The sequence below is a fragment of the Cervus elaphus genome, chromosome 9, assembly GCF_910594005.1.
Source record: "Cervus elaphus chromosome 9, mCerEla1.1, whole genome shotgun sequence".
In the NCBI taxonomy this organism is placed as follows: domain Eukaryota; kingdom Metazoa; phylum Chordata; class Mammalia; order Artiodactyla; family Cervidae; genus Cervus; species Cervus elaphus.
In genome coordinates, this window is record NC_057823.1 from 24,698,998 (window position 1) to 24,722,367 (window position 23,370).

Here is a 23,370-nt window from a genome sequence, read left to right on the forward strand (position 1 = left end):
TTTTGACACTGCAATTATTGTCTAGCTACAGAGAGAGAGATTCCTGGCTCTTCTTACTCTGCTGTATTCCCTGATATCACTCCAGGCTCTGTTTGTTTTGTTTCATTCTTTTTTCCTCTCTGTTTCTCACACTAAGAACCTCATTTGACCTACCTTCAAGTTCAATGATTCTTTTTTTCTGCCAGTTCACATCTGTTGGTGAGCCCTTCTAGTAAATTTTGTGTTACATTTCTTGTGTTTTTCAAGCCCAGAATTTCCATTTGGTTCTTTTTTATACTTTACTTTCTTTATAGTATTCTCTCTTTGATGAGACATCATGATTATTCTCTAATATTTTTTAGACATAATTGTCCTTAATTCTTGGAAAATATTTATAATAGTTGATTTAAAGTCTTAGTTAGTAAGTGCAATGTGTGGGTTTCCAGATTGCTTTTCTTCTGTGTAAAAACTGTACTTCCCTGTTTCTTTGCATGTCTTGTATTTTTGAGGTATGAAAACTGGATATTTTAGTAATATAACATGGGAACTCTGGAAATCAGATTCCCCTTCATCTTACTCCCAGGTTTTGTTGTTGTTGATCCTGTTTGTTTAATGACTTATACACTATAATTCTGTTCTGTAGTGTATATGTTCTTTGTGTAGCCTCTTAAGTCTCTGCTTTGTTAGTTGGTCAGCTAATTTTTGAACAAAGATTTTCTTAGTTATCTTGCCACAAAAGTTTCTCAGTGTTTGCTGAGGGATTCTGTGTGGATGTCAGGGCATACTTTCAATACTCAGGCAGAGAGTTTACAACTCTGCCTTATCTTTCATATCCTGCTGGTACAGAAACTCAAGGGCAGAGGGAAATGTGAGATTAGGGCCTTCTTAGGTCTTCCCTAGGAATGTACAGTGCACTATACACGTGAGTGGCATTCTAGAGTCCTACAGTTGTGTCAGAGCTTTTCAAAGCTTTCTGTGGACATCTTATTTCCCAGTTTTTCCTTTATGCTAAGGGCTCTGATGGGAAAGTGGACAACATAAAGGAACAGATGGATAATGTAAGCAGAGACATGGAAACTCTAAGATTTAAAAGGAAATGCTTGAGGGGAGGAGATAAATTTGGAGACTAGGATTGACATATACACATTACTATATATAAAGTGAAAGTGAAGTCACCCAGTTGTGTCTGACTCTTTGCGACCCCATGGACTATAGACTACCATAGACTGTAGCCTGCAGGCTTCTCCATCCATGGGATTTTCCAGGCAAGAGTTCCGGAGTGGATTGCCATTTCCTTCTCCAACTATATATATATATAAAGTAGATAACTAATAAGAACCTACTGAATAGCACAGGAACTCTGCTCAATACTCTGTATGGTTGATAAAATCTACAACATAGTGGACATATGTATATGTATAGTTGATTCACTTTGCCATACAGTAGAAACTAGCACAACATTGCAGATCAGCTATATGCCAATAAAAATTAATTTAAATAAAGGAAATGTTAGAAATTTTAAAACTTCTGTAACAGAAATGAAGACTACCTTTGATGGGTTTATCAGCTGGACAGAAATGAGGAAAGAAACCGTGAACTTGAAGATATGTTAACAGGAACTTCTTAGGCTGAAGAGAAGAGAAAAATAATGTTAGAACAGAATATCCAAGAATTATGAGAAAATTGCAAAAGAGGTATCGTATGTATAATGGAAATCCCAAAAGGAAAAGAGAGAAAGGAATAGAAGAAATATTTAAGGTAAGCACAGCTTAGAATTTTTCAAAATTAATGACAAACACCAAACCACAGATCCAACAAACTCAGAGTACATGATGCAGGAAAAATATGCAAAAGTCTATCCCAAACTGCACAGAATCAAAGAAAAAGAAAAAATTTTGAAGGAAAACATAAGGAAAAAACTATTTTACTTGTTGAAGAACAAGTATAAAAGTTATATCAGGCCTTTGTTCAGAGTCATGCAAGCAAGAAGAAATATTTAAAGTGTTGAAAACAAACAAAAAACACATTAACCCAGAATTCTGTATTGAGTGAAATTAACCTTCCAAAGGTAAAATAAAGACTTTCTCAGATAAAAATTGAGGGAATTTGTTGCTGGTAGAGCTACCTTGGAAGAAATATTAAAAGGAGTTGTTCAGCGAGAAGTAAAATGGTGTGTGTCAGAATATATATATATATATATATATATATATATATATATTGTCTGTATATAAAGGAACAGTTCAATAAATAGTAAAGAAGATATTAGTTTGTTCAATAATAATGGAAAAATATATTAAATGATTATAGTTAACACACAAATCAAATGAATGAGAGCAGTGTTATAAGAAATAAGAGGAAAAATTGAGAATACTCTGTTATAAGGTATATGCAATACCCAAGAAGCAGTACAGTGTTAATGTGCAAGTAAACATATTGAAAACTCTAGGGCAACTACTGTAAGTTTTTAAGAAGTTGATATTCTAATTATGGGATATAAAATTATATAAAATTCTTAATTAAAATCAGAGAAGAAAGAAAGAGTAGAGGACAAAGAAACAAAGAACAAGGGCAATGAGTAGAATAACAAATATGATACATCTTAATCTAGGTATCAAATTCCTTACGATTATACAGTGGAAGTGGGAAATAGATTTAAGGGACTAGGTCTGATAGACAGACTGCCTGATGAACTATGGATGGAGGATCGTGACATTGTACAGGAGACAAGGAGCAAGACCATCCCCAAGAAAAAGAAATGTGAAAAAGCAAAATGGCTGTCTGAGGAGGCCTTACAAATAGCTGTGAAAAGAAGAGAAGTGAAATGCAAAGGAGAAAAGGCAAGATATACCCATTTGAATGCAGAGTTTCAAAGAATAGCAAGGGGAGATAAGAAAGCCTTCCTCAGTGATCAGTGCAAAGAAATAGAGGAAAACAATAGAATGGGAAAGACTAGAGATCTCTTCAAGAAAATTAGAGATACCAAGGGAACATTTCATGCAAAGTTGGGCTCAACAAAGGAATAGTATGGACCTAACAGAAGCAGAAGATATTAAGAAGAGGTGGCAAGAATACACAGAGGAACTGTACAAAAAAGATCTTCATGACCCAGATAATCACGATGGTGTGATCACTCACCTAGAGCCAGACATCCTGGAGTGTGAAGTCAAGTGGGCTGTAGGAAGCATCATTATGAACAAAGCTAGTGGTGGTGGTGGAATTCCAGTTGAGCTATTTCAAATCCTGAAAGATGATGCTGTGAAAGTGCTACACTCAATATGCCAGCAAATTTGGAAAACTCAGCAGTGGCCACAGGACTGGAAAAGGTCAATTTTCATTTCAATCTCTAAGAAAGGCAATGCCAAAGAATGCTCAAACTACCGCACATTTGCACTCATCTCACACGCTAGTAAAGTAATGCTCAAAATTCTCCAAGCCAGGCTTCAGCAATATGTGAACCGTGAACTTCCAGATATTCAAGCTGGTTTTAGAAAAGGTAGAGGAACCAGAAATCAAATTGCCAACATCTGCTGGATCATCAACAAAGCAAGAGAGTTCCAAAAAAACATCTATTTCTGCTTTATTGACTATGCCAAAGCCTTTGACTGTGTGGATCACAATAAACTGGAAAATTCTGAAAGAGATGGGAATACCAGACCACCTGACCTGCCTCTTGAGAAACCTGTATGCAGGTCAGGAAGCAACAGTTAGAACTGAACATGGAACAACGACTGGTTCCAAATCAGGCAAGGACTATGTCAAGGCTGTTTATTGTCACCCTGCTTATTTAACTTATATGCAGAGTACATTATGAGAAATGCTGGGCTGGAGGAAGAACAAGCTGGAACCAAGATTGCTGGGAGAAATAGCAATAACCTCAGATATGCAAATGATACCACCTTTATGGCAGAAAGTGAAGAAGAACTAAAAGCCTCTTGATGAAAGTGAAAAAGGAGAGTGAAAAAGTTGGCTTAAAGCCCAACATTCAGAAAACTAAGATCATGGCATCTGGTCCCATCACTTCATGGGAAATAGATGGGGAAACAGTGGAAACAGTGACAGACTTTAATTTTGGGGGCTCCAAAACCACTGTAGATGGTGACTGCAACCATGAAATGAAAAGATGCTTGCTCCTTTGAAGAAAAGCTGTGACCTACCTAGACAGCATATTAAAAAGCAGAGACATTACTTTGCCCACAAAGGTTCATCTCGTCAAGGCAATGGTTTTTCCAGTAATCATGTATGGATATGAGAGTTGAACTATAAAGAAAGCTGAGCACTGAAGAATTGATGCTTTTGAACTGTGGTGTCAGAGAAGACTCTCGAGAATCCCTTGGACTGCAAGGAGATCCAGCCAGTCCATTCTAAAGGAGATCAATCTTAAGTGTTCATTGGAAGTACTGATGTTGAAGCTGAAACTCCAATACTTTGGCTACTTGTTGCGTAGAGCTGACTCATTGGAAAAGACCCTGATGCTGGGAAAGATTGAAGGCAGGAGGAGAAGGGGACGACAGAGGATGAGATGGTTGGATGGCATTACCAACTCAATGGAGATGAGTTTGAGTGGACTCCAGGAGTTGGTGATGGACAGGGAGGCCTAGTGTGCTCTGTGGTCCATGGGGTCGCGAAGAGTCGGACACGACTGAGTGACTGAATGAATACAGCTATATTAATAATTACTTTAAATATCAGTGATCAAAATTCTTCAATTAGGGACTTCCCTGGTGGTCTAGTGGTTAAGAATTTGTCTTGCAGTGCAGAGAACTGGGTCCAGTCCCTGGTCATGGAATTAAAATCCCACATTCTTCAGAGCTGCTGAGTCCAAGCACCACAACTAGAGACTGTGTGCACTGCAATGAAAGATCTGTGCAGTGCACCAAAAGATCCCCCCCCCCCCATGATGCAGCTAAGACCTCACATAGCCAAATAAATAATAACTATTCAAAAAGGAAATAAAGCCTTTAGCTCAGAAGAAGTTCACCAATTAAATGACAAACTGCCCTGATTATGGGAAAGATTGAGGGCAGGAGAAGAAGGGGGCAACAGAGGATACAATGGCTGGATGGTCGACTCAGTGGATGTAAGTTTGAGCAAACTCGGGGAGATAGTAAAGGATGGGGAAGCCTGGTGTGCTGCAGTCCATGGGGTCACAAAGAGTTGGTCACGACTGAGCGACTGAAGAACAGACCACCAGTGAAGTCCCTGCTTAGTTCTTTTTAAATAATATTTGCTTCTCATTATGTTCAAGTTTTTATTTATATCTTTGTGCTTATTCATAATATTTATAATAACTATTTAAAAGTTCTTGTTTAGTGGCTTATACTCTTATCATTGTTGGGTCCTTTTCTGTTGATTGATTTTCTCCTGGTTATGGTTTATATTTTCCTGATATCTTCACATTGTTACAGGAAAGGAAGTGGGGCCAGAGAGGATGGTCATGTCCCAGCTCTCAGAAAATGGAGGCATAGCGTTATAAAGTATTTACATTTAGTAAGGAGACATAATAATATATAAAAGCCTTTCACAGTAAGTTAAATATGCATACTGTGAACTCCATAGCAACCATTACAAAATTTTTTTAAAAAGTTACAGCTAATAAACCAATGGTGCAGATAAAATGGATTAAATAGGATGGCCATCAAGTGTAGGTTCTTGGCTTAGCTCAGGAAAGAATTCAAGGGTGAGCATAGTAAAGTGAAAGGTTTATTCAGGTATATATACACTCCATACACAGAGTGTGGGCCATCACAGAAGGTGAGAGAGGCAGCAGGGTATGGAGTTGTCAGTTTTTGTAGAGGTAGGTGGGTAATTTCATTTGCTAATGAGTGGGAGGAGTATTTCAGTTATTTTGGGGAAGGGATGGGCATTTTCTTTTTTTTTTTTTTTTTAGTGTTTATTTTATTTTTTTTATTTAATTAATTAATTTTAATTGGAGGCTAATTACTTTACAGTATTGTAGTGGGTTTTGCCATACATTGACATGAATCAGCCATGGTTGTACATGTGTTCCCCATCCTGAACACCCCTCCCACCTCCCTCCCCATCCCATCCCTCAGGGTCATCCCAGTGCACCACCCCTGAGCACCTGTCTCATGCATTGAACCTGGACTGGTGATCTGTTTCACATTTGATAATATACATGTTTCAGTGCTATTGTCTCAAATCATCCCATCCTAGCCTTTTCCCACAGAGTCCAAAAGACTGTTCTTTACATTTGTGTCTCTTTTGCTGTCTCGCATATAGGGTCATTATTACCATCTTTCTAAATTCCATATATATATGTTAGTATACTGTATTAGTGTTTTTCTTTCTGACTTACTTCACTCTATATAATAGGCTCTAGTTTCATCCACCTCATTAGTACTGATTCAAATGCATTCTTTTTAATGGCTGAGTAATATTCCATTGTGTATATGTACCACAGCTTTCTTATTCATTGATCTGCCAATGGACATCTAGATTGCTTCCATGTCCTGGCTATTGTAAACAGTGCTGCAGTGAACACTGGGGCACACATGTCTCTTTCAATTCTGGTTTCCTTGGTGTGTATGCCCAGCAGTGGGATTGCTGGGTCATATGGCAGTTCTATTTGCAGTTTTTTAAGGAATCTCTATACTGTTCTCCATAGTGGCTGTACTAGTTTGTATTCCCACCAACAGTGTAAGAGGCTTCCCTTTTCTTCGCACCCTCTCCAGCATTCATTGTTTGTAGACTTTTTGATAGCAGCCATTCTGACCAGCGTGAGATGGTACCTCATTGTGATTTTGATTTGCATTTCTCTGATGATGAGTGATGTTGAGCATCTTTTCATGTGTTTGTTAGCCACCTGTATGTCTTCTTTGGAGAAATGTCTGTTTAGTTCTTTGGCCCATTTTTTGATTGGGTCATTTAGTTTTCTGGAATTGAGCTGCAGGAGCTGCTTGTATATTTTTGAGATTAATTCTTTGTCAGTTGCTTTGTTTGCGATTATTTTCTCCCATTCTGAAGGCTGTCTTTTCACCTTGCTTATAGTTTCCTTCGTTGTGCAAAAGCTTTTAAGTTTAATTAGGTCCCATTTGTTTAGTTTTGCTTTTATTTCCATTACTCTGGGAGGTGGGTCATAGAGGATCCTGCTATGATTTATGTCAGAGAGTGTTTTGCCTATGTTTTCCACTAGGAGTTTTATAGTTTTCTGGTCTTACATTTAGATCTTTAATCCATTTTGAGTTTATTTTTGTGTACAGTGTTAGAAAGTGTTCTAGTTTCATTCTTTACAAGTGGTTGACCAGTTTTCCCAGCACCACTTGTTAAAGAGATTGTCTTTTCTCCATTGTATATTCTTGCCTCCTTTGTCAAAGATAAGGTGTCCATAGGTGCGTGGATTTATCTCTTGACTTTCTATTTTGTTCCAGTGATCTATATTTCTGTCTTTGTGCCAGTACCGTACTGTCTTGATGACTGTAGCTTTGTATTATAGCCTGAAGTCAGGCAGTTGATTCCTCCAGGTCCATTCTTCTTTCTCAAGATTGCTTTGGCTATTTGAGGTTTTTTTGTATTTTCATACAAATTGTTAAATTATTTGTTATAGCTCTCTAAAAAATACCGTTGGTAGCTAGATAGGGCTTGCATTGAATCTATTGATTGCTTTGGGTAGTACACTCATTTTCACTATATTGATTCTTCTGATCCATGAACATGGTGTATTTCTCCATCTATTTTGTCATCCTTAATTTCTTTCATCAGTGTTTTATAGTTTTCTATATATAGGTCTTTTGTTTCTTTAGGTAGACTTATTCCTAAGTGTTTTATTCTTTCTGTTGCAATGGTGAATGGAATTGTTTCCTTAATTTCTCTGTTTTCTCATTGTTAGTGTATAGGAATGCAAGGGATTTTTCTGTGTTAATTTTATATCCTGCAACTTTACTATATTCATTGATTCGCTCTAGTAATTTTCTGATGTAATCTTTAGGGTTTTCTATGTAGAGGATCATGTCATCTGCAAACAGTGAGAGTTTTACTTCTTCTTTTCCAACCTGGATTCCTTTTATTTCTTTTTCTTCTCTGATTACTGTAGCTAAAACTTCCAAAACTATGTTGAATAGTAGTGGCAAGAGTGGGCACCCTGGTCTTGTTCCTGACTTTAGGGGAAAGGCTTTCAATTTTTCACCATTGAGGATAATGTTTGCTGTGGATTTGTCATATATGGGCTTTTATTATATTGAAGTATGTTCCTTCTATGCTGCTTTCTGGAGGATTTTTATCATAAATGGATGTTGAATTTTGTCATAGGCTTTCTCTGCATCTATTGAGATAATCATATGGTTTTTATCTTTGAATTTGTTAATGTGGTGTATCACCTTGATTGATTTGTGGATATTAAAGAATCTTTGCATCCCTGGGATAAAGCCCACTTGGTCATGATGTATGATCTTTTTATATGTTGTTGAATTCTGTTTGCTAGAATTTTGTTAAGGATTTTTGCATTTATGCTCATCGGTGATATTGGCCTGTAGTTTCCTTTTTTTGTAGCAAGGGATGGGCATTTTCATGATTTGGACTACCACCCACTTTTTGACTTTCATAGTTGGCCTTGGAACTGTCATGGCCCCTATGGGTATGTCATTTAGCTTGCTGATGTGTTATAATGAGCTGTGTACTGTGACTCAAGATCTAGTGGATGTGGACTTGAACCTTTTTGGCTCTAATTAGTTTATTTCATGTTCTTGGACGGCATTATTCTTTTAAAGGTTGTGCCTGGTCCACTTCCTGTCTGAACAAGTCGGGTAGTTTTTTACTGGGTGCCAGGATTATGAATTCTACCTTGAATTTTGTGATATTCTTTATAGAGTGTTTTTATTCTAGTAAGCATTTAAATACAGATCAGTTTTATCCCTTTAAAGCTTGCTTTTAATTTTTGTTAAGGTGAATCTAGAATGGTCTGTATTCTGTGGATTAACTCCTCCTTTAAGATCCATTTTTGGTGGGATTTCTAGTGAGTGCTCTGTGTATTCAGCATAGTTTCCCCATTTTGATAGTGGGAAGTCAAGTGATTTCCTGCCTTGTATAAATGATGAGAATTGTTTAGATCTAAACTTCTTGATGATTATTTTTCTTCTACAGTATTTGTTTGTCTCGTTTTTTGGATTTTTGCCTAATGCAAGTATAAAATAGTATTATAGCCAAAGAATAGAGGAGACCCATTTTTAGATTTCAGGACCGTGTGTGTGTGTGTGTGTGTGTGTGTGTGTGTGTGTGTGTGTGTCCCTCTTCTTTGATACTCTGTTCTGCAGTTTCTTACCGCCTTGGCATCCCCAACAGTGATGTTAAGAATCTGTCCCCAGGCAGAAATATGGGGCTATCATAGGGTTCTCATCGTCTCTTTTACTGTTCTTAAGGATTAGTCCTGCTCTGCTCTGCTTTTTGTCCAATTTGATTTATTTGGTCCAGTTTTCTAGCTGCTCGTGGTGAGAGAGAACAGTCTTGTAGCATTTAATATTTGTGGGCAGAAGCAGAAGTCAGAATATTATTATTTTTATTTTCTAAGTCTAGTAAAGTGAGTTATTATGAGTTTCTTTAAAAACATCTTTCTGAAATTTATTTTCCTGTTCCAAATAGAATTTATTCATTTTTTAGCCCTATTTCAAGCATGCCAAAAATTGAAGGGATTTTTCCTCAGAACTTTTGTTGTTCTAGTATCCAGTGTAACTAATGGACAGACTGATACCAGTCTGATTCTCTCTTCTTTGTAGAATACCTATTTTTTTTTTCCTCTCTTGCAAGGTCCTATTTTTATCCTTGGGCTAAGATTTCACAATGGTACTTAGGGAGATTTTTGTTTGTTAGTTGCATTTTCTCAGATTGACACTTGGTGAGTGCATTCAATACAAGAGATTATGTTTTTCTTTAGTTCTGGAAAATTGTATTTCTCATAATTTCCTCTATTTTCTCTCTTCTTTATTTCTGGAGTTTGCATTACTTGGATGGGGGATCTCCTGCATTGATCCTGTTTTCTCATATTTTTCATTTCTTTGCCTGTTTTTTATACTTCCTAGAACTGGCAATTTTACTTTGAATTTAATTTTTTGACAGTCATTTTGAATTTCTAAAATCTTCTTTATTTTTATGATCTTTGTTCTTTTTACAAAATGTTTTGCAGTTGTGTTTTGGATGTATTGTCTATCAACTTAAATATCTCTTAAGTGTTATTTATCAGTTTTAAGGAAAGTTTTATCTGTTCCCATTATTATGTGTTTATCCAGGAACCCTTTTTCACCATTTTTGTATTATCATGGATTCTGATGTTGGAGAGTTTCATTATATGCTTGGTGGATTTTTTAAAAATCATTTGTTCATATCAGAGAGGGTTGGTATCAGAGAGGTTAAGTTGAAAGAGAAAACTTAAAACCTCTGAAAATACTGAAAATGTAAGCAGAATGTTTATATTGGTAGAATTTGGGTTAGCTGTTGGGGAGGGTGCTAATCATACTCTAGGAAACATCAAAATGCCAGTGTATCTGGTTCTTTTCATGGGGATACTCAATTCCTTATAGAAGAACACTCTGACTTTTTAAAACAGCTTTGTTGAGGAGCTATTTGCATACCATAAAATTCATTTAAGTGTACAGTTAAATGGCTTTTGGAAAATTTAGGTTGAGTGCAGAGCTTACCTCTAGTATCTTCCTTCTCTTAATGATTATAGACTCCAAGTCAGTTTATATTAATTGCTATCCAATGCCTTGAAATAATTGTTTTATTGATTCTGTTCATATTTTATATTTGCTTTTTGTGGGAAACTTACTTCACTGTAAGCTACTTTATCATGGCCAAAACCAGAAGTCCCAAATCTATTGAACTTTTCATTCAATTTTTATGTATTTCAATTTGGATGGTGTTTGTCATTTTGCAATTTTATCATATTTCAAGTCCCTATTCCATTTCTTAGATATATTAAAGATATTCTTTCATATTACATGTCATACAATTCTAACATCTGAATTTAAAAAATTTTTTTAGATTATTTCTGCTTTTTCTCCCCCCTCTTGAGAGCTATTAATATTTGTTTCCTTGTACTTCTTTCTGCGGAAATTATTCTTTGAAATCTGCTTGAAAGTGAGTTCCTCTAGAAGCAGTTTTCATTTGCATTAATAAGCTACCTTGCAGCACTACCAAAGATTTATTAATCTTATCTGTTGTTTTCAATTCCAGGAGTTATTTTAGAGCACTTCTGTGGCTCAGTGGTAAAGAATTTGCCTACCAATGCAGGAAGTGCGTGTTTGATCCCTGGGTCAGGAAGATGCCTTAGAGAAGGAAATGGCAATTCACTCCAGTATTCTTGCCTGGGAAATCTCATGGACTGAGGAGCCTGATGGGCTACATCCAGGAGGTCACAAGGAGTCAAATATGACTTAGCAACTGAGCACTGCATATGCAGTAAAACCTTTCATTATGGAAGTGTTCTGTATCTGCACTATACAACATGGTAGTTATTAGCCATATCTGGCTACTGAGCATTTGAAATGTAATTTAATTAGTATGACTGAGGGACTGAATTTTAAATTTTATTCAATTTTAATAAATTTACACCTTAACAACCACATGTAGCCAGTGGTTACTGTGTTGGAGGATAGTTTTAGAAAGTCATTGTCCCAGCACCTCCATTCCCACTATTACCAGATGATTTCAATTTTGTGTAAAGTATTGAGGTCTGATAGTATGCTCTGGTCTGTTCTTTGTTGTTGTTTAGTCACTAAGTTGTGTCTGACTCTTTTGCAGCCCCATGGACTGTCGCCCACCATGCTCCTCTGTCCATGGAATTTCCCAGGCAAGAATACTGGAGTGAGTTGCCATTTCCTTCTCCAGGGGATCTTCCTGACAGGAATCGAACCCACGAGTAGCAGTCTGTTCTTTACTGGATTATTTCCTTTTATCAGTAATTTCATGTGATCTTTTTTTCTTTCTCCTTTAACTTTCTGCCTCTCTGGTGTGTGGAAGTGTTTACTTCCGGGCTCACATCATTGCACAGGTTTTTCCCTACAGAGGAGGATGTGACTGGGGCTGCTAAGGCCCTGCTGCTTCTTCAGTGCACATACAAACTGGATCTGAAGGCTCTTTCCAGGGGAGTCCTGCCAGGTAAGCAACTTGCATGGGTTCCCTTTGTGAACATTTGCCTTAGAGCTGCTTTTCTTGCCTTTAGAACTTTCAATTTTTTTCCTGTAGGACTTGAGAAATACAGAGGAAGAATCTACTTTTTGCCTTTTAGCCACCTCATGTTGCTGTGAGGTGAGCTCTGAGAACTCTGGACCTTTCATGGGAATTTAGGAGATAAAAACCAGAAACACTTAATGTTCTAGGAAACTGGGATCTGATTTTAGGAAGTAGAAGAGAAATTGAACAGTTATGCCTGGGTGGATTTGGTATAATAGGCAGATGACTTTCAAAACTTTGTAAGAAATGGCATATTTCCTACCATATCAGTAAACAAAGATGTCACAATCATCAGTGATTGCAGCCCTTCAACATGAGCCAGTGAGACCTGAGGAAACTCAGGATTTGAAAACAGGATACTGGCCTTAGTTAAGTGAGGTGCATATCAAAGGAATGATTTCAGTGAGCCCAGACTCTTGCATACATAGACCCATACATAGAAAAGTGCATACATAGACCCATACATAGAAAAGTGCTAAATTCCTTAACTTGAGATACCTACTTTTCCTTTAATTAACAGTAATTTTTTTTGACATGCATGTTACCTACCCTGTTGCAAAATTGCTATATAACCTGGCTCCCCTTCCTCTCCTCCTTGGAGCAGTTCTCTCAGGGTTACTTGAAGTGCTGCCTCCTGGGTTTTAAGTCCTAAAAATTTGGATAAAACATAACTCTCAACTTTTAGATTGTGAATATTTTTTAAAGTCTACACCTGCTTCATCAAATATAGCTTTTATTGGTGTCTCATTCTTATATTATCTTGAATTAGAACCTGCCTAGAGCTCCTGATTCATGCTTATTCTCCCCGTACTGCCTTATGTTTTAAGTATGTTCCTACTAATAAGGTGGTCTGTGGGAACTCATTTCAGTGTCTTCTATGGGGTAAACCCCTTATCTTAACCAAAAGTAGTTATAAAAATAATCTGATCATTTTCTGAAGCATGTACTCAGAGATAAAATATGAAGGGAAACAACTTAAGACTGGTTGTATTTGGATAGTGGGAAAAGAGTGTGTGAATGATCTCTTTATTGACCTCAGTGATCACCCTTTGTGTCCTTTATCAGGAATATCATTGTTCTTCTTGCTTCTAGGAACCGAGTATCGTTCTACCCTGAATGTTGGTGATTGCTTCAGGCTGGGCCAGACAGCCCTCAGCGTCAACGACCTTCACCATTCAATGCTTTGGATGCAGCAAGCGCTAAAGCAGCTGAATGCAGGGGAGCATAGCACTATCTCCAGGATTCAAGTCCTGGACCATCTCAGAGATATCAGCTTCCGGTTTGGACCTGTACAGGGCAGTGAACTTAACCAATCAGCTGCTGTCTCTTGGTAATACCCTTGGGAGCTAGGAAAGCAAGTAATTTGCTCTGTGTTGACCTGCTCCTTCATCCCACTTACCAACTGACCCACCTGCCCTGGCCTTGGGTGGAATATTCCATAGAGTTCTTGTGACTCAATTGTGTTAGTCAGGGAAGACTACCCTATGGTAACAAATAAACTCCCGAATCTTTAAGACAAGAAAGGTATAAAATTTTACTTTTCATCCATGCAGAGTCCTCCTGCAGGTTGGGTGGCTTTTCTAAATGTTGACTCAAGAATTTAGATTTTTTTCTAGGGAATTTCCTGGCTGTCTAGTGGTTAGAACACTGCACTTCCCCTTTAGGGGGCCTGAGTTCAATGCTTGGTGGGGGAATTAAGATCCCACAAGTTGTGTGGCAAAAAAAATTGAGATTTTTTTTTTCTACTCCAGGATGACTCTGTTGTTTTGGAGTCCCTTCATGCTAGCTGTGTGAAGGATTTCATGATACATGTTATAGGCCAGGCCTATAAGTGGCATCCATCACTTCTGTCCACATTCTCTTGTCAGAGATATCATGGACCCCATCTCATTTCAAGGGAGGTTTGGAAAATATAAAGTTTCTTTGTTTCCAGTAGCATGAAGTAGGTTGCTGAACAACTAGTTAGCCTTCATATGGTAGTAGAAATTGACTAAGGAGCTCTGTGTAACAGTGAAAATGTCTATTTGTTTTGGTATGGTCATAATCAGTTAATGCATTGTCTTCTTGAAGACATCGTTGCTATAGAAACTTCTTGTTTTTCCAGTCCCTCTATGATAACTTAGGTCTTATGATAAACTAATCATTTTCTGATGCATAAATTTAGCAATAAAATGTGAAAGGGAACAACTGAAGAAAGTGGCCACTTTTGAGACATGTTAATGGAAAGGAGATGTGGGGTAATAAGTGGTTCCATTTTTTAAAATTAAGCTTTCAATAGATATTTGTATTTAAAATATAGGCATGTATAAATTTGATGGAGGTAAGTTATAAGAGGTAAAACAAAGAATTCTACTGGTACATGTCAACTGGAAAGAAACACAAAACCTGAAAGTTGAGAGTAATGTTTTATTTAGTGGACATTCTTAGAACTTCAAGCCTGGGAGACAGCCTCTCAGATAAATGCTGAGAAAACTGTACCAAAAAGGAAGGAGGAGAAGCCAGGATATATGGGAATTTTTGCAACAACAACAACAACAACAACAGTACAATTGACTGTTTTGGGTGTTTTGTTTTTTTTTTTTTTTGGCTGCACCACATGGTTTGTGGGATCATAGTTCCACAACCAGGGATCAAACCCCAACCCTCAGTTGTGAAAGCACAATGTCCTAACCACTGGACTGCCAGGAAATTCCCAAGAAGCTCCTGTTAATAAAAGAAAACTATATACTTTAAGTTAAGGAATTTAATACTTTTCTGTGAATGGAGACTTGGGAGTCTGGGCCCACTGAAATCATTCCTTTGATAGGCACGTCAGTTTTCTGGGCCAATATCCCATGTTTCCTCATACCGAGTTTCTTCAGGCTGTAGCATTGAGGGTGGCTGCAGTCTAATGGTTGCTCATGGTCAGTATTGCTTGTTTCCATTGTAAACTCCCTCAGGGCGCACCATCCATGGTGACTACAATCACTGATGACTGCAACATCCTTTGTTTACCGATACAGCAGTCAATATTTTGTTTCTCGGGCATAATCAGTCTTTAAGTAAGAGGGCTCACAACTGAGGCATTCTCTGTGCTGATAAATCTGTTCTGACATTCTCCTCTTCCCTTCTACATAGTAGCCTGTAATTCCCTTCACCATAGAAGTTTATTATGTTTTAATAGTTCATTTACATCTGTATTGCCTTTATTAAATTGTTTTCCCCAATAAGCTGTTGACAGAAAAAAAACAAAAAAAACAGCACAACCTAAAGGACTTCCTTGTGATAATCCAGTGGCTAAGATTCCAAACTCCCAATTCGGGGGCCTGGGTTCGATCCCTGATCAAGGAACTAGATTCCACATGCCACATCTAAAGATCCTGCCTGTCTCTGTGAAGACTGAAGATACCACATACCTCAATTAAGACCCATTGCAGCCAAATAGATTAAAAAAAATTTTTTAAACGTGCAACCTAAAAATTGAAAGTTTTATTGAGCACACATTATTATGACTTCAGGCCTGGGAGACAGCATCTCAGATAGCGCCGAGAAAACTGTTAGGAGGAGGAGAAGGGGGAGCCAGGATATATAGGAGTTTTTGCGACTGTTAACCTGCAGTTGGCACTTGCCATGTACACTTCCTGTCTACCTGTACAAGGATTAAATCACACATGCTGCTGCAGCTGCTAACCTTCAACATCTGCTGAAGGGAGTTCAGGAAGGAGATCAGGAAGGAGGCATTCCATGCTCTGAAAAAATTGGCAGAACAGGTCATCAAATAATTATATATTTTCAGGAACTGATTCTGTGAGCTCAATTGTTGCATCTTCTCATGTCTAGAAAAGCACCACATTTCTTCATGATGATGTCTGTTCCTAAATCACATGTATGTTGATCTTCCCCCTACCTCTTTGGAGCAGTTTCTCAGAGCTATCTGAAATGCTGTCACCCAGACTATAGTCCTCATTTTGCCCCAAATAAAACTTAACTCACAACTCTCAGTTGGTGCATTTTTTAAGTCAGCAAAACAAAGGTCAAGTAGTTGAAACATCAAAGATTATTGTTAAGCAAAGAAAACCAGATATCTCAAGTTAAGGATTTTAGCACTTTTATGAATATTGAAAGATGCAAGAGTCTGGGCTCACTGAAATCATTCCTTGATATGAACCTCAGCAATATGGGGCCAGTATCCTGTGTTTTTTCATCATGACTTTCCCCAAGCTGCACCCTTATGGATAGCTGCAATCTGATGATTCCTAAATGGCAGGTAATCTGTTTCCATCCTGGGTTCCCTCAGGGCTCATCTTTTGGGTGGTTATAATGTGATGTCTTGATGGTTACAATATCCTTTGTTTACCAATGACAGGCAAATTTTATTTCTAAAGCAAAGACTTTAGAAATAATAGTGTTTTTTTGTTTTTTGTTTTTTTTTTTACCAGTTTTGCATTTTCAAACTCCAGTGTAGCGCTAAACACTTAATTTGATCTGTATTGAGTGACTGTGATATTGTGACTTACAATAAGTACTATGTATTTGGGTTTCTCCCTGTTCCTGGCACAAAGCTCCAAAAATCAAATTTCCTAAGTGATGAGAGGCATAAAGATGTCTTTGTTAAGTTAATGAGGTGACTTCTGGAAAACTTTCAGGTAACCTAAAGATGAGAGCTGGTTGCCAGGGTAACGAGCCCTGTGATTTGAAAGTTGAAACTTTTCTGACCTCCAGGAAAGAGGAGAGGGACTGGAGGTTAAATTGACCAACAATAGCCAATGATTTAATCAAACCTGCCTATATAATGATGCTTCCATAACAACCCAGAGGAGAGGGCATAGAGAGCTTCCAGACTGGTGAACACATGGAGATGCTGAGAGAGTGGCAAGACTAAAGAGCATGGAAGTTATACGCCCCTTGCCACATACTTTGCCTTATGCATATCTTTTATCTGTTCGTAAGTTGTAAATTGGTAATCTACTTGGTAACATGTTTCTCTGAGTTCTTTGGGCTGCTCTAACAAATTAAGCAAACCCAAGGAGAGGGTCACTGGAACTTCCAATCCACAGCCAGTAGTCAGAAGCACTAACAGTGGAGGTAATGAATAGATTCAGGGGATTAGATCTGGTAGACAGAGTGCCTGAAGAACTATGGATGGAGGTTCATAACATTGTACAGGAGGCAGTGACTAAAACTATCTCAAAGAAGAAGAAATGCAAGAAGGTAAAGTGGTTGAGGAGTCTTTACAAATAGCTGAGAAAAGAAGAGAAGTGAAAGGCAAAGGAGAAAGGAAAGATATATCCAACTGAGTGCAGAGTTCCAGAGAATAGCAGGAAGAGGTAAGAAAGCCTTCTTAAGTGAACAATGCAAAGAAATAGAGGAAAACAATAGAATGGGAAAGACTAGAATTGGAGATACCAAGAGAGCATTTCATGCAAAGATAGGCACAATAAAGGACAGAATGGTATGGACCTTAGAGAAGCACGAGATAAGAAGAGGTGGCAAGAATACACAGAACTGTACAAAAAAGGCCTTAATGACCAGAATAACCATGATGGTGTGATCACTCATCTAGAGCCAGACATCTTGGAGTGTGAAGTCAAGTGGGCCTTAGGAAGCATTACTACAAACAAAGCTAGTGGAGGTGATGGAATTCCAGCTGAATACTGTTTTAAATCCTAAAAAATGCTGTTGTTAAAGTGCTGAACACAGTACACCAGCAAATTTGGAAAACCCATCTGTGGTCACAGGACTGGAAAAGGTCAGTTTTCATTCCAGTCCTAAAGAATGGCAGTGCCAAAGAATGTTCGAACTACTGTACAATTACACTCATTTCACATGCTATCAAGGTAATGATCAAAATCCTTCAAGCTAGGCTTTAACAGTGAGTGAATTGAGAACTTCCAGATGTGCAAACTTGATTTAGAAAAGGCTGAGGAACCAAAGCTCAAATTACCAGCATCTGTTGGATCATAGAATAAACAAGAGAATTCCAGAAAAAACATGTACTTCTGCTTCATTGACTATGCTAAAGCCTTTGACTGTGTGGATCACAACAAACTGGGCAAAATTCTTCTGAAGGTGGGCATACCAGATCAGCTTACCTGTCTCCTGAGAAACCTGTATGCAGGTTAAAAACCAACAATCAGAACTGGGCATGGATAAATGGACTGGTTCACAATTGGGAAAGGAGTATGACAAGGCTTTATATTGTCACCCTGATTATTTAACTTCTATGCAGAGTACATCATGTGAAAGACCTAACTGGATGAATTGCAAACTGGAGTCAATATTGCTGGGAGAAATATCAACAACCTCAGATATGCACATGATAATACTCAAATGGCAGAAAGTGAAGAGGAACTAAAGAGCCTCTTGAGAGTGAAAGAGGAGAGTGAAAAAACTGGCTTAAAACTCAGATTTCAAAAAGCAGATCATGGTATCCAGTCCCATCACTTCATGGCAAATAGATGGGGGAAAAGTGGAAACAGTGACAGATTTTATATTTTTGGACTCCCAAATCACTGTGGATGGTGACTGCAGCCATGAAATTAAGAGATACTTGGAAAGCTCCTTGGAAGAAAAGCTGTGACAAACCTAGACAGTGTATTAAAAAGCAGAGACATCACTTTGCTGACAAAGGTCCGTATAGTGAAAGCTGTGGTTTTTCCAGTAGTCATGTACAGATGTGAAAGTTGGACCATAAAGAGGGCTGAGTGCCAAAGAATTGATGGTTTTGTATTGTGGTGCTGGAACTCGAGAGTTCCTGGGACCGCAAGAGGTCCAAACCAGTCAATCCTAAAGGAAATCTCCTTGAATAGTGATTGGAAGGACTGAAACTCCAATACTTTGGCCACCTGATGTGAAGAGCCAATTCATTGGAAAAGACACTGATGTTGGGAAAAGCTTAAGGGCAGGAGAAGGGGGCGACAGGATGAGATTGTTGGATGGCATCACCGACTCAATGGACATGAGTTTGAGCAAACTCTAGGAGATAGTGAAGGACAGGGAAGCTTGACATGCTACTGTCCATGGGGTTGCAAAGAGTCAGACATGACTCAGCGATTGAACAGCAATTGGTCACTGAAGTAGAGGTAAGGGTAGGAGACCGTGTTGTGGGATTGAACCCTTAGCCTATGGGATCTGACCCTATCTTCAGATGGGTAGTGGCAGAATTGAGTTAAATAGTAGAACACCCAGCAGCTGTCAGAGAATTGCTTGGTCATGTCAGAAAACTCACAAATTAGAATCAGTGTCAGAATCTTAACAAATAATTGGAATTATTGGAGGAAGAAAAGATTAACTTAAGAATTAGAGGAATTGATTATTTTTGTTCTCTGTGGCCCTTAGAGTTAGCCCTAGATCACATGAGAAGAATATGTAGCCAGATACTGTTGGGTTCTGTTTGAAGAGAAACTCAAGATAATTGCCAAAAAGCAGAAGGAGCTCCTTGACAGGTGGTGTATTCCCTTTGTTTTCAGGGAGATGTCTTGGCATAAAGACTACCAACAGATGGGGATATTGCAGAGTCATTTTACTGTTACTAAATTCAGCAAACTTACAGAGGTCTGTTAACATGCTAGATGCTGTACTGGGCAAAAGACTTAAATATGTATGGCCTATTCCCAGAATATCTTAAGGTAGTTTGGGGATGGTAGTGGGAGATTAGACGTGTTAACAGATAAAGTCAATGGATTGTAGAAAATAACATGATGACTATTCACAGCACTGTGAGAGTTTAGTGAAGAATATTTCAGTTCTGGATTCATAATTACTCTAGGATGACCAAAGGGCTATATCTAATTTGACTGTAATATGTTTTCTTTTGAAAAGGGCATTTACATTATCATACCACACCTGATTTATATTAATAAGCTTGGTAAGATTTCACACTCTAGACTCTGCTGCCATGACTCGGGTTTGTAAAATCTTTCTTTTGTTGACATTATTGCCAGAACTCTTTCATTGACTGGCTAACATGGGAGTGTCCTTCATGACTGTTATGTGAGATAAGCCTTGTAAATTTTTTTTAGTATTTTTTATAAGAGCCACAGAGTTAGACACCTGGGTTCTTGTTCTGATTTGCTTATTTTTTTCTATATGATCTTGACCCAGGTTTCTTGTTTATTCTGTGTCTTGGTGTTCTTACCTGAGGAATGGGGACCAAAATCCTTCTATCTTGGATATTGTGAGGGCCCATGAGATAATGATGCTTGTGGAAGTTATCTGGAACTCTAGTTTACATTCTTACTGTATATATATATATATGTGTATATATATATATATATGTATATATATATATGTAACAGCACATGATATATAACATTGTAATGAAAATGCATGAGGAAGCAGATGTGCTCAGCATAAAACTGAGTTGTGAGTGTGAGGCAGGACCACTGGTTGCCTGTCTGTACTAGGTCCCTTGGAACTGGTGAGTGAGGCACAGTGGGGTGGATTTTTTCCATACCAGTTTTTATTTCTCTCTTAATTCTAATTCTGGACAGTGTTCAAATTCCATACTGCTTTATCAGCGTCGTTTGAAGTAGAAGAATTGCAGAGCTTCTCTGAATGATCTCTCTGATTGTTAACATTTGCTTTCCTTTGTCCAGACTCCTCTCATAGACAAGCCCAGTTGAATCTGCCATACTTTGTAAAGTTGTTGGAGGAAGAAAGGGCAGGAAACTTTGGGAATGAAGAATCAGAGACCAAGCAGGAGACACTGAACAGTTCTCCTCAGGGTACTCTGGATTATAAGCAAACCCTCGAGAGCTGTGAAAGCCTGTGCCACGGAGAGGGTATCAAACTCGTAAGATGGGAAAGGGAGTCATTGAGGTTATAAGGGGTGCTTAGGGTACTTGGAGACCTTTAGACCACCTGGCCATATGAATACTCGGGATTTTCGACTTTGGAAGGCCAGATTTAGTTGAAAAGATATTTTAGTTCTTGAACCTGCCCGTTGAGTGCACCACTGGGTCTTTTTCAGTCTTATAATTATATCAAACACTTATTTTAATTGATGGCTAATTAGATGTTAGGCATTAAGACTATTATGAATATTGTTTTTTATTACCTGCATGTGGAAGAAATTAAGCAAAAATGAATAATATATGGCCTTGTTACAGAAATATGTAGTCTATTAAAGGAACATTTAAAATATAAATAAGTAGTTTTGGTACAGTTAGTGGTATGTGCAAGATTTGATAGCAACATACAACAGAAGGTTATTAACTCTAGGACAAAAAGTGGTAAGGTTCACAGGTAAAGGACTCCTAAACTAGATTACCAGGTGAACAATGTAATAAAAGAAGTTTTAGGCTGAGGCTATACCATGAACAAGTGTACAGTGAGAAAAATTATCCTATATTTTGGAAATAGCAAACATTTTTTATATTAGTAGAGCATAATATTTGAGAAAAGAAGCTATAATATTCAGAATTTTAATATAGGTAGGCTCATGGAGGGCCAAGTGGATCATGGGTAGATCTTGGACTTTGTTAGTGTCTCAAAATCTAAGGTGCATGGGAATCGCCTGGGATGTTGTTAAAATGCAGATTCTAATTCAGTAATACTGAGTTAGAACCTGAGATTCTGTATTTCTAACCCATCTCCCAACTGATGCTGGTCCTTGGGTCATAGCATAAGTAGGAAGGCCACAGAGAGCAGACCATTAAAGGATTCAATCACAGAAGTGAGCTGATCACCCCTGGACATTATGGGAAGTTGGATAGAAGAAATAGACTCTTTTTTCCAAACCCACTTAAGGTGAATTGTCATTGTTTTTTTAAGTCCAGTATAAGAATGACTTCCCTCTAAGGGCTTGTAAATGTGAGTAAGGATATTCCTGACAGAGAAGATATTGAATGATTTGTATTCCATTATGCTTTTTTTTTCCTTTCTGAGGGAAGAGGGAGGAGGTGGGCCTAAGGAGTGAGGCTGGTGTCTGCAAACTGAGGAGTCCGTAACATAGACTTGTTGCTCTGTGCTTCCCGGACACCACAGAGGCGGAAGAGGCTTTTCTGTAGGTACCATTATGGCAACAGGACGCCCCAGCTGGTCATCGCCCCCTTCAAAGAGGAGGATGAATGGGACAGCCCACACATCATCAGGTTCTACAATGTCATGTCTGATGAGGAGATCAGGAAGATCAAGGAGATTGCAAAACCCAAAGTAAGTTCTCATTTGGTACTGAGCACATTTCCCTCTGTTACCTCCTTGGACTTATCTTGCTGTCATTATTTGGGGACATTTAAGGGAAAAACTGATAGCAGATGGCCTTTTTTTTTAAGAGTAGTTTTAAGTTTACAATAAAATTGAGAGGAAGGTACAATGATTCCCCATATACCCCTTGTCCTGACACATAAATAGCCTCCCTCATTATCAACATCACTCACCAGAATTGTACATTTTCATTAAGGATTAACCTATATTGATTGACATATCATAATCCCCCCAAATTCCTTAGTTTACCTATGGGTAAAGGGTTCAGTCTTGATGTTGTAGTTTATAGGTTTGGACAAATGTCTCATGACCGATATCCATCATCATAATCTAATACAGAGAATTTCACTGTCCTAAAAGTCCTCTGTGTTCTGACTGTGCATCTTTGCCCCCACTCTTCACAGCAGCCACTGATATTTTTATTGTTTCCATAGCTTTGCTTTTTCTCAAGTGTTATATAGTTGGAATATACAGTATGTAGCCATCTCAGATCGGTTTCTTTTATTTACTATCCATTTGAGGTTCCTTATAGCTTATTTCATTTTAGTGCTGAATAATATTTTGTTGTCTGAATGTGTTACAGTTTATTCATCTGTTCACCTACTAAAGGACATCTTGGTTTCTTCCACATTTTCGCAGTTATGAATAAAGATACTGTAAACATCCATGTACAGATTTTTGTGTGGACATTACCTTTTCACCTCCTTTGGGTAAATACCAAAGAATGTGATTGCTGGTTTGTGTAAAGAGTAAGTTTAGTTTTGTAAGAAATAGCCACACTGTCTTTCCAAGTATCTGTATTATTTTGCCTTTGTTTTAACAGTGGATGAGAGTCCTATTGTTCCATATCCTTGTCAGCATTTGATCTTGTCAGTGTCTTGGGTTTTGGTCATTCTAATAGGTATGTGATGGTATTAATATCTCATTGTTTTAATTCACAGTTCCCTGATAACATATGATGTGGGACATATTTTCTTATGCTTACTTGCCATCTGTATATCTCTTTGCTGAGGGATCTGTCAAGGG

At 38.0% G+C, this 23,370-nt stretch overlaps 1 protein-coding gene and 1 pseudogene across 1 annotated transcript in view; both read left to right on the forward strand.

The window, feature by feature from the left end:
• Positions 1-23,370, forward strand: part of LOC122699782 (prolyl 4-hydroxylase subunit alpha-2-like) — a 117,204-nt gene that overhangs the window by 7,192 nt on the left and 86,642 nt on the right. The window lies entirely within an intron of this gene.
• Positions 11,892-23,116, forward strand: LOC122700734 (annotated as a pseudogene).